This window comes from Alnus glutinosa, chromosome 14 (genome assembly GCF_958979055.1).
Source record: "Alnus glutinosa chromosome 14, dhAlnGlut1.1, whole genome shotgun sequence".
Lineage (NCBI taxonomy): Eukaryota > Viridiplantae > Streptophyta > Magnoliopsida > Fagales > Betulaceae > Alnus > Alnus glutinosa.
In genome coordinates this window covers 14,141,730-14,151,420 of record NC_084899.1, presented here as the reverse complement: position 1 = coordinate 14,151,420, position 9,691 = coordinate 14,141,730, and the positions used below count along the sequence as shown (strand labels likewise).

The 9,691-nt window shown below is 37.7% G+C and overlaps 1 non-coding gene across 1 annotated transcript; it reads left to right on the top strand.

Annotated features, from left to right (window-relative positions):
• Window positions 1–106, top strand: LOC133858214 (small nucleolar RNA R71). The gene has a single exon (XR_009898491.1). It is a non-coding gene; the product is annotated as a small nucleolar RNA R71 (small nucleolar RNA).
• The last annotated feature ends 9,585 nt before the right edge of the window (window positions 107–9,691 follow it).

Below are 9,691 nucleotides of genomic sequence, written 5' to 3'. Positions count from 1 at the left end.
AGGTTATGATGTGGGTATTTGAGAAGTAGCTCATTGAAGTGCTCCCATGCCTCAAAGAATAAGTCTCCATCTTTTTGTTGGAAGGTGAATTTTCCTCCTTAATTGCATAGTCCTTTGGACTGGGAAGAACTTTTTCAAGAACTTTGTGGCTAACTCCTCCCAATTGTGAATAAACCCTACAGCCAAAGAATTCAACCATACCTTAGCATTCTCTTTTAAAGAAAAATGGAAGAGAATTAACTTGGTTCCTTCCGCATTTAGTTCGTGGATGTTTTAAGCTATGGATGTTTTGCGTTTTGCAAAGATTAAAGAAGTCATGAATGTGAAGATGAGGATCCTTTATAGGTGTGCCTTTATAGTGTGGAACCATATTGAGCAAGTAAGGAAACAAATTAAAATTGATTGCACATTTGGATGGAAAGCAATACATGATGGCTGATTTAGATTCTGTGATATGAAATAACTCTTCATTGGCTTTCGCTCGGGTGGATTCTCCATATGTAATTCTGCCATCTCTTCCTCAACTTCAAATATATTACCTATTTCAGAGTTGTCTCTTTGTCTACGAGGTTGTCAAATGGTACTGCATTTGATCTCTGGATCGTATGGACTGATGTCTAAATTCTGAGATCGACGATCTTGCATAGACAAAAGATATTTTAGTAGTGGACAACAACTTCAGTGCTGTTGTCTGGAGGATATGCGCCCGAGCTCAGATACTCTGCGCTCGATCCCAATTGCGCTCGAGCGTATATGGTTTGTGCGCTTAATTACAAGATTAGATTCGAAATTCTGCAGAAAAGAACTCAAAAACAGATGAGATAATATTTTTTTTTTTTTTTTTTTTTAGATTAACATAAACAAAAATATTAAAATAAAAGGAAAAACTTTAAAAGCACAATTTAACACAATCCTTGGCAACGACGTTAAAAACTTGTTGTGCAAATATCTATCTAAATAAATAGGTAAATACTTGTACATTTTACTCGCAAGTGCACAAGATCAAAACAATAGTATAGCAGGCAAATATAAGATCATTCCCACGAGGATTGGTATAAATTGTATTTAAAGAGAAATTCCTAAAAGAGGTATGTTAAATGAAGTGAGATGAAATATTGAATTAAAATAATAATAAGAAACGGTAGGGCTTTGATATCCACCACTAATCATACTAAAATAAGATTCTCAATATACACAATACTACAATCATAACATGATGCTTAATGTTTACCAGCCACAAGAGAATGATATCTTCTCCTAAAGCTATTGATTTCCCTAAGCAACGAGTTAGGCATGGTATCTACTATAACTCTTTTCTTCCTTGAATGATTTAGCATGGTATCCACTAAGTTATTCTACAAGAAAGCATAAATCTATGAAAATTGGTAAACACACTCAGATTGGAACATGGTATCTATTCCAGTTGTCTTTATGTTGATTAATCCAAGAACCTGTGATAAGGCTCTTTCGTTACACTATTATACCTAGGACTCGGTCATCCAAATTGACATAAATAACAAATCCATACCACAAGAATATGCTGGCCTAACATAAACATGCGAGGAATTCAAGAAACTAGAATTAATCAAGTTAAGCATCAATATATAAATTGTAGAAAGGCAAATTGAAAAACTTAAAGAGACATAATTAGGGCTTCAATCGATCCGTAACTAAAGTATTAGTTACACATAATTTGGATGGAAATCTTCCTCATAAGAAAATAATAAAGGATAACAAAAACTAGAGAAAACCTCCTTCTTGAGTAGTTTGATTCTTCCCAAAGCTTATGTGTTTTTTTCTTCACAGGTAAAAGGCCTACTTATAGGGATAAAAGAAGCTCTAGAAGCCCTAAGAATCCTAGAAAAAATTGAAAATAAGTCTCATAGTTTGAGTAGAATAAGTACAAAACTTTTCCTTTTTTGAAATTCCAATCCAAGCTGAAATAGGACTCCTGCTATGTACAGTACGCTCGCATGCGCTCGAGCCCAAGGGACGTGCGCTAGAGCGTATGTGTACTCGAGCTTAGGTGATGATGCGGTCACCCGAGCCTAAGTGCTGAGGCGCTCGAGCATAGGTGCGCTCTAGCCCATGTTCTGGTGTGCTCAAACCCAAGGCTTCAGCATACTTCGAAAATGTCTTCTAAGTCCAATTTCCACTAGAATTTTTGCATCTATCTTATAAAGCCCTGAAACATGAAAACAAAACAAAATTAAACAAATAACAACGCTAAGGAATTTAATATATGCGAGTTAAGTGGCTAGAATGTGCAACATTTGGCGCTTATCAATTTCGTTCAATTTCAACATGCTTAGTTCGATCATACTGAATCAGATTGTGGGTGATGAGTGCCAAATATTGTGTATTTGGACCCCTTGATTTACATAAGTTAGACCTTTAGCCTTGTTATTTTTTCTGATACTTTGGTTAGTTTTTGTGTTTTTATGTTTTGTAGGTTAATAAGTGAGGAATGGCAAAATTCATGTGGAATTGCTTGGAAAATTCGGAAGTTCTGAAGAACTCGATCGATCGAACTTAAAAGTCGATCGATCGAATTTTGCCCGAAGTCAATCGATCGAATAAATGTCGATCGATCGAAATTTCCCAGAACTTACTTTTGCAGAAGCGCGTCAAAACACCCAATCAGGAGCTTCTCCATGACAAAAAGTAGCTCTCCCTCTGATTTTCGCAGCAGAACACGCTGGTTGCATGACCTTGGTTGTATCTAGCAAGAGAGGAACCCTAGAGGGGGTTAGACGAGTCATTTTACATGTGTTTCTAGCCCTAATTTCCTTCTATAAAAGCCATAGCCATACCTCCTTGTAGGGAGAGTTCAGAGAACAGTAGCTAGGTTTAATTTCGTGCATTTTGTAATGTATTCCAGTAGCTTTTGTTCTTAGACACTTTCTTTTTGTAAAGCTTTCCTTTTATTTCCATGGTTGTTCTTCATTTTCTTGTGGTGTTCTTAGTCATGGAAGGCTAGTAACCTCAACTAAGGTTGATGATGAAACCTTTCCATTGATGACACTCACACTCTTGTTATAATACTTGCACATTTGATGATATATCATATTTGTTATTCAAGTTCCATTCATTTAAATGCTTTGTCTTTTGCAATGAATGCAGTTGTTGGTAGATATAGGACATTTAATGTGTTTCAACCGATGGATACATTGTTTTATCGGTTTGAATGATGATATCCATTGTGATTTGTTCATTGAATGGATACATTGGATGATTTGATTTCAAATGGGTACTCTTTGTGATTTATCTTTGAGTTGGATTCATTTAATGGTTCTAGAATACGTGGTTGAGAAACTTGAATGACATCCTAAGCTTAATGTTCTTTGGGTGTTCAAGTAGAAACCAAGAAGTGTGAGTTGTTGGATTTGGTTTGGTGGATTCCTTAGCCTTAGTTCCTTTTAATTTGCACATTTCATTTCATCTCGTTTGTTTAGTCTTTTACTCTTGAATCAATCATCTAACCTTTGGAACTAGGTTAAAATGAGGTTGATTAAACAAGACACTAATATTTGACCATTTCCATGTGGATTCGACCTCGCACTTGCACACACTATATTGCAAACGATTCGTGCGCTTGCGAGTACTCATAAAACACACATCAAGTTTTTGACGCCGTTGCCGGAGAAATCGGTTCAAAAATTGGTTTTTGTTTGATTGATTTTGTTTTTCTACTAGTTAGATAGATTTTTGTTTCATTTTACTGTTGTTTAGCTTCTGTTCTGCATTCTAAGTTCTTTCTTTGTTTTTCCCGGATCTGTTCTGCAGATTCTGCAACTTTCGATCGGTCGAGTTAGCATCTGCCTAATATAAAGTCGATCGATCAAAATATACTTCGATCGAACGAATTTTCTGCACAGCAGCAGCTTGGAACTAGGTAAGTATCTCTATTCCAGTACTTCTTTTAGTTCATTTTGTTCATAATTTGTTTCTGTTTAATAGTATTTTGCTGTTTGTTTAATTTTCTTTTAGTTCATTATAATTTAGTTCAAATTCTGTGTAGTTTGTGTTTCATAGTACCCTCAATTTGTTTTATTTTGTTCTAACACAAAAAAAAAAAAAAAAAAAAAAAAAAAAAAAAAAGAAGAGAGTTTCTGTTCTGTTTTTGTTCCTGTATCATTTCAAAAATTCGATCGATCTACTACAATTTCGATCGATCGATTTTATATTCAATCGATCGACCTCAACTCAGAAGGCAGCTCCTAGATAAGATCAGTAGCAGAAAATTTTTACCAAAAATTCTTTTTGGTCCCAATTTGTAAGTATTCTTATTTTTACCTCTGCTGCTATCTTTGTGTAAGTTGTATGCATTTTTGTTATTCTTCACATTTTTATCTTAGTTGTATTATTTTTCTTTTGATAAAAATAAAAAAATAAAAAAAATAAAAAAAAATAAAAAAAACATTTTTTTTGCTAGTGTGGGTCTACTTAGCTATCTAAGGGCAATGACAAGGCGAATTCTGGCAAAGAAAGGTCTTGGGATTTAAGTGTGTCCAATGTGACCCCCCTCACCTACCTGGGAACTAGCCTAGATTGTACTTTGGAGAACTTTGTTCCCCATTAGCAAATTCTTTTCTTTATTTTTGTTTGTTTTTTGGTTAAACATTTGTGTATGCTTGGTGTATGCTTGGTGTATGCTTGGTAGAAGATCTTTGAACCTAGACTTGACATCTTTAGATCCCGAAATTGAAAGAACTCTTAGGAGAAGATTTAGAAATTCTGTTGAGATGGGAGATACTTAGGGATTTGTTTGCACCCGTTGCAACAAATTCTCCTTCATGTATAGTGTTACCCCCAACTAATGCCACTCACTTTGACCTCAAGCCTCATGTCATCCAACTCCTACCCGCATTCCATGGCTTGGACCTCGAAAATCCTTATAGCCATGTGAAGAAATTCAAAGACATATGTGCCACCTTCAAATTTCAAAATTTTTTTGAAGAGTCTATGCATCTTAGGCTATTTCCTTTCTCACTCCATGATAGGGCCAATGCATGGTTGGTTTCAAACATGCCTGGTTCCATCACTTCTTGGGAGAACTTGTTAAACAAGTTCTACAGCAAATTCTTCCCCATGTCCAAAGTCAATGAGTGTAGGAAGGAGATAAGCTCATTTACTCAAGAAGAAGATGAGAAATTTTCTGAGAGTTGGGAGAGATTTCAAGATATGTTGATTAAGTGCCCTCCACATGGATACAAGAAGTGGAGACCCGTGCAATTTTTCTATCAAGGATTAACTCAATCCAACCGTAGCATGATCGAGTCGATGAACGGAGGCGCATTTCTGAGTTTGACAGGAGAGGAAGCATATAGGACCTTAGATCAGTTATCCGACAATTCCCAACAAAGCTGTCGAGATAAAGCTGCTCGCATTCAGAAGAAGGGAGGCATCTATGAGGTTAAGGAGGATATAGAATTAAAAATGAAGATAGATGCCCTTACCAAAAAGGTCGAAGCCCTAGTTGTTAGCAAATCCATGAATGCTGCCAACCCATTCCATGTTGACAGCTGTTCCATCTGTGCTAGTCCCATGCACTTAGCGCAGACTTGCCCATCATTGCCGGCTTTTGTCGAGTTGAATACACAGTTGTTGAATTTTGGAGTGAGGATTGATGAAGAAGATAAAACGATGCTTCTGTTGGCATTGCTTCCCCTTTCTTTTGATCACTTGGTTACGACATTGTTGTATGAGAAAGAGACTAGCGTTTGAAGAGGTGACTAGTCTCTCTTGTCACATGAAACACAGAGAAAACCTGTTAATGATCAGGCTGATGGGCTTGTAGCGAGGTTTGAGCAAAAGCGCGAAAGAGATAAGTTTAAGGGAAAGAAAGGCAGAAGTAAGTAGTCTCAATCTAAGTCACGAACGGCATAGGGTGAAGAATCTTGGTTAGATGCCAAAGATATGGAGTGCTATTATTAGTTGAAAAGAGAGACTGAGAGAGGGAAGAAGAAATTCTTATTCAATTATTTTGTTTCATACAATTACATAGGTTTAAGTAGAAGAAACCTATAGATTACTACAGAAAGAAATAAAGACAATATTACAATCAGAATAACTTAAAGAGAAAAAAATCATAGGGGGTCGGTAGTTTCCATCTTCAACTCTCCCCCTCAAGTTGAAGCATAGAAGTCTCGCATGCCCAGCTTGCATAGGGCTGAATGAAGAACACTACTAGACACTCCATTTGTCAAAGTATCAGCAGTTGTTCTCCTGTATTCACATATGGTGTGCAGATGATACCGTCTCGGAGTTTTCCTTTAATAAAGTGTCGATCAATTTCAACATGCTTGGTTCGATCATGCTGGACCGGATTGTGAGCAATACTATTGCTACTTTACTGTCACAATACAATCTCATAGGATCCTTGGAGTCAAACCCAATCTCTTCCAAGAGTATTTTCAACCATAATGTTTCATTCTCTCTAGGAGCCATGGCTCTAAATTCAACTTTTGCACTGGATCTGGTAACCACTTATTGTTTCTTACTACGCCATGTAATCAAATTACCTACCACAAATGTACAATACCCTGTCGTGTACCGCCTATCCATAATTGAGCCAGCCCAATCTGCATTTGTATAGGCTTCTATTTTCAAATGATCGTGTCTAGAAACAGTAGTCCCTTACCTGGTGAAGATTTAAAGTAGAGAAGGATTCAGTAAACTGCTTCCATATGAACCTCGTGTAGAGAATGCATAAATTAACTTACAACACTAACAACATATACAATGTTTGGATGAGTATGAGATAGATAAATCGATCAGCCAACCAATTGCTGATATCTTCCTTTGTCTATGAGAGGACTCTCAATAACTTCTCCCAATTTAACATTTACTTCTACTGGATTATCAGTGAATTTGCATCCGAGCAATCCTCTTTCTTTTGAGATCAAGAATATATTTCCTTTGGGAAATAAATATCTCGTGCCTTGACCTTGCTACCTCAATGCCGAGAAAGTACTTCAGATTGCCCAAGTATTTTATTTCAAACTTATTGGCAAGAGAGGTGCTTTAAGTTTTGTATCTCCCCATCATCATTATCTATTAAGACAATATCATCAACACACAATCAAAGCTGTTATCTTTGACTTTGCTTGTAAGCGAATCTCTGCATAGCCCGAGAAAACCACTCGAACCATGCTCTTGGAGATTGTTTTAGGCCATACAAAGCCTTCTTTAGTTTCCATACTTTTCCCATTGAGGACGAATCTTCTGGTCCAAGAGGAATCTCCATGAATACTTCTTCTTCTAGATCTCCACGAAGAAATGCATTTTTTTCCATCGAATTGATAGAGAGGCTAATCCTAATTTGCAGTTATAGAAAGTAGAATTCTAATTGAGTTCATTGTTGCTACTGGAGCAAATGTCTCCTCGTAGTCAATCCCATAGGTTTGTGTAAAACCTTTTGCAACAAGTACGGCCTTGTATCGTTCCACAAAACCATCGGCCTTATGTTTGATTGTGAACACCCACTTGCATCAAACCGTCTTCTTCCCATTAAGCAATTTAACTAGATCCAAGGTCTTCTTTTCCTTTTGAAAGGAACTGTGATCTTCTTGTTCTTGAACTTTTTCTTAAATGGCCACTTGAGTATTGGAAGCCATTTCTACCTTGATCTACTCCTTTTTTTGTTTCTTCTTGCTCATGTTCTTGCAAAGTCTCAATAAAATTGAGCAATTTGCAACCCCTGTTCTCATGCATTTGCCTCCATTCGCAAGCCATCTGGTGGGAGTTCTCACACATTTGCCTAACTCGTAGCGCTAATTTCTCCACTTACTGCATCATGTTGAATTTCTTGTTATCGCTGCCACTCTTGCGGAAATCTTGATTGGAGGGTTTTCAAGAATTCTTCCCAGCTACCTCTCAATTTACCTGCACTCTTGAACTCAGATTATTGCCTCTCCTTTCATATGACATTAGGCTAGGTATACTCTCAGATGAACAGGTGTTCAATTATAGTAGAAGAATTAGTTCGCATTGTATATCCTGGCTGAAGCATTATAACCATCAAATTCAGCGAATCTCTTGATGCAACCTCTGATTTGCTTCATGTAACCTCTTACCTACTTCTTGTTTTATTAAATATTCCATAGCTTCATCATAGAAATCTTGCCGAAACCTAATCTGCAGTGCTCTCACAAAACTACTCCAATTACAAATAGATGTAAAGTCTCACCTTCTTACCAATTCCTCAAACCAAATTAGAGCCATACCTGCTACATGAAACCATGCTACCATAAATCTGTGATTCACGGGTGTATCATGATAGTTGAAAACAGTGATTGCCTTGTATATCGAGCATCACACGTGGTAAACTTTTGCTGGCTTTAATCTTCTTCTTGCAACCTCTGATTTGCCGCCATTGTAGGATCTACAAATCTTGGAAATTCAATGCCTTTCTATCCCTTCTTGCTGTCTTCATTTTTGTTCCTTCCGCCATGCCAGAATCATGCTTTGGTAGTTGCAACAAGCCTGCTGTATTGTTACGTATTCTGATTGTATGTTGCTGGATTTGTGAGTGAATGGTTATGTGTTTGGTGAATGAAAGCTCTGATTGATAGAGATGTGGTGGATGGAATTTGCGTATGGAGTGTATGAAGTAATAGCATGAAGTATCAGTTTGGCAAGAATATGGGCGCCGGTTACAGAAAATGGTGCTTGAGGAATGTGATGGGCTTCACCTCATCAAGCTCTTAAAGGAAAGACTGGACAGTGATGGTTTTTTGGAAGCTTTGTTGGTTTTGCACTCGTTGTGGTTGCGCAGGAAACGAATACGTGTTCCAAGGGAAATTCCACCCACCAAGCCAGATCATCTTGAAGGTTAAGAACATGGCTGCAGAGTGTGCAGAAACCCCCGAAGAGGAACCTACAGGTTCAGCGGCAGTGGTTAATATTCCTTCTAATTGGAGGGCTCCATGGGTTGGTTGGCTGAAATTAAACTGGGACGCAGCTCTTAATAATATGTCAAGGAAAATGGGCATAGGGGTAGTTGTGCGAAACGAGACAGGGTAGGTTGTTGCATTGGCAAAAGTCATCCCATTTGTAGAAGACCCCACAGCAGCTGAAGCTATAGCCGCATGGCATGCAGTCAACTTGTGTGTGGATAGAGGCTTTCATCATGTAGTGTTGGAGGGGTACTCACTGACTGTAGTTTCTGCCCTCAACCAGACCTCGCCGAGTTGGAGCTCCTATGGACAGTTGCTAGAAGACAAGAAAGTGAAGGCCCAAAGCCTGCATCGGGTGGAAATCACATATCCAATAATGATCTATCATAAATCCAATAGTGATTTTAAGAACCACATCAATTTTGAGAGGATAAAAGGAGGACAAGGGGATGATATGTAGCATTACTCTTTATTAGAGCTGTTATGCACAACCCCACTTCAGCACATTGGACGGTGCTACATTACTTGAAAGGATTAGCAATCCAGATGATCGATATTGCCACAGAATTCTGTTTGAAGGAGCTTGGCTTTTGCTATTAAGTTGATATATATTATCTATGGAAGTTTTTTCTCCATTTACGAACAGTCATGACCAATGAAGGATTTGGTTTGAGTTGGTCTCCTTTGGGGTTGAGAGGATGACTGACTTAATTGTGCTTTCGGAAGATAAATCAGTTCATTGACATGTCGGTTTGTCCTAGTTCAAAATATCAACTGTCATAATCCCACCT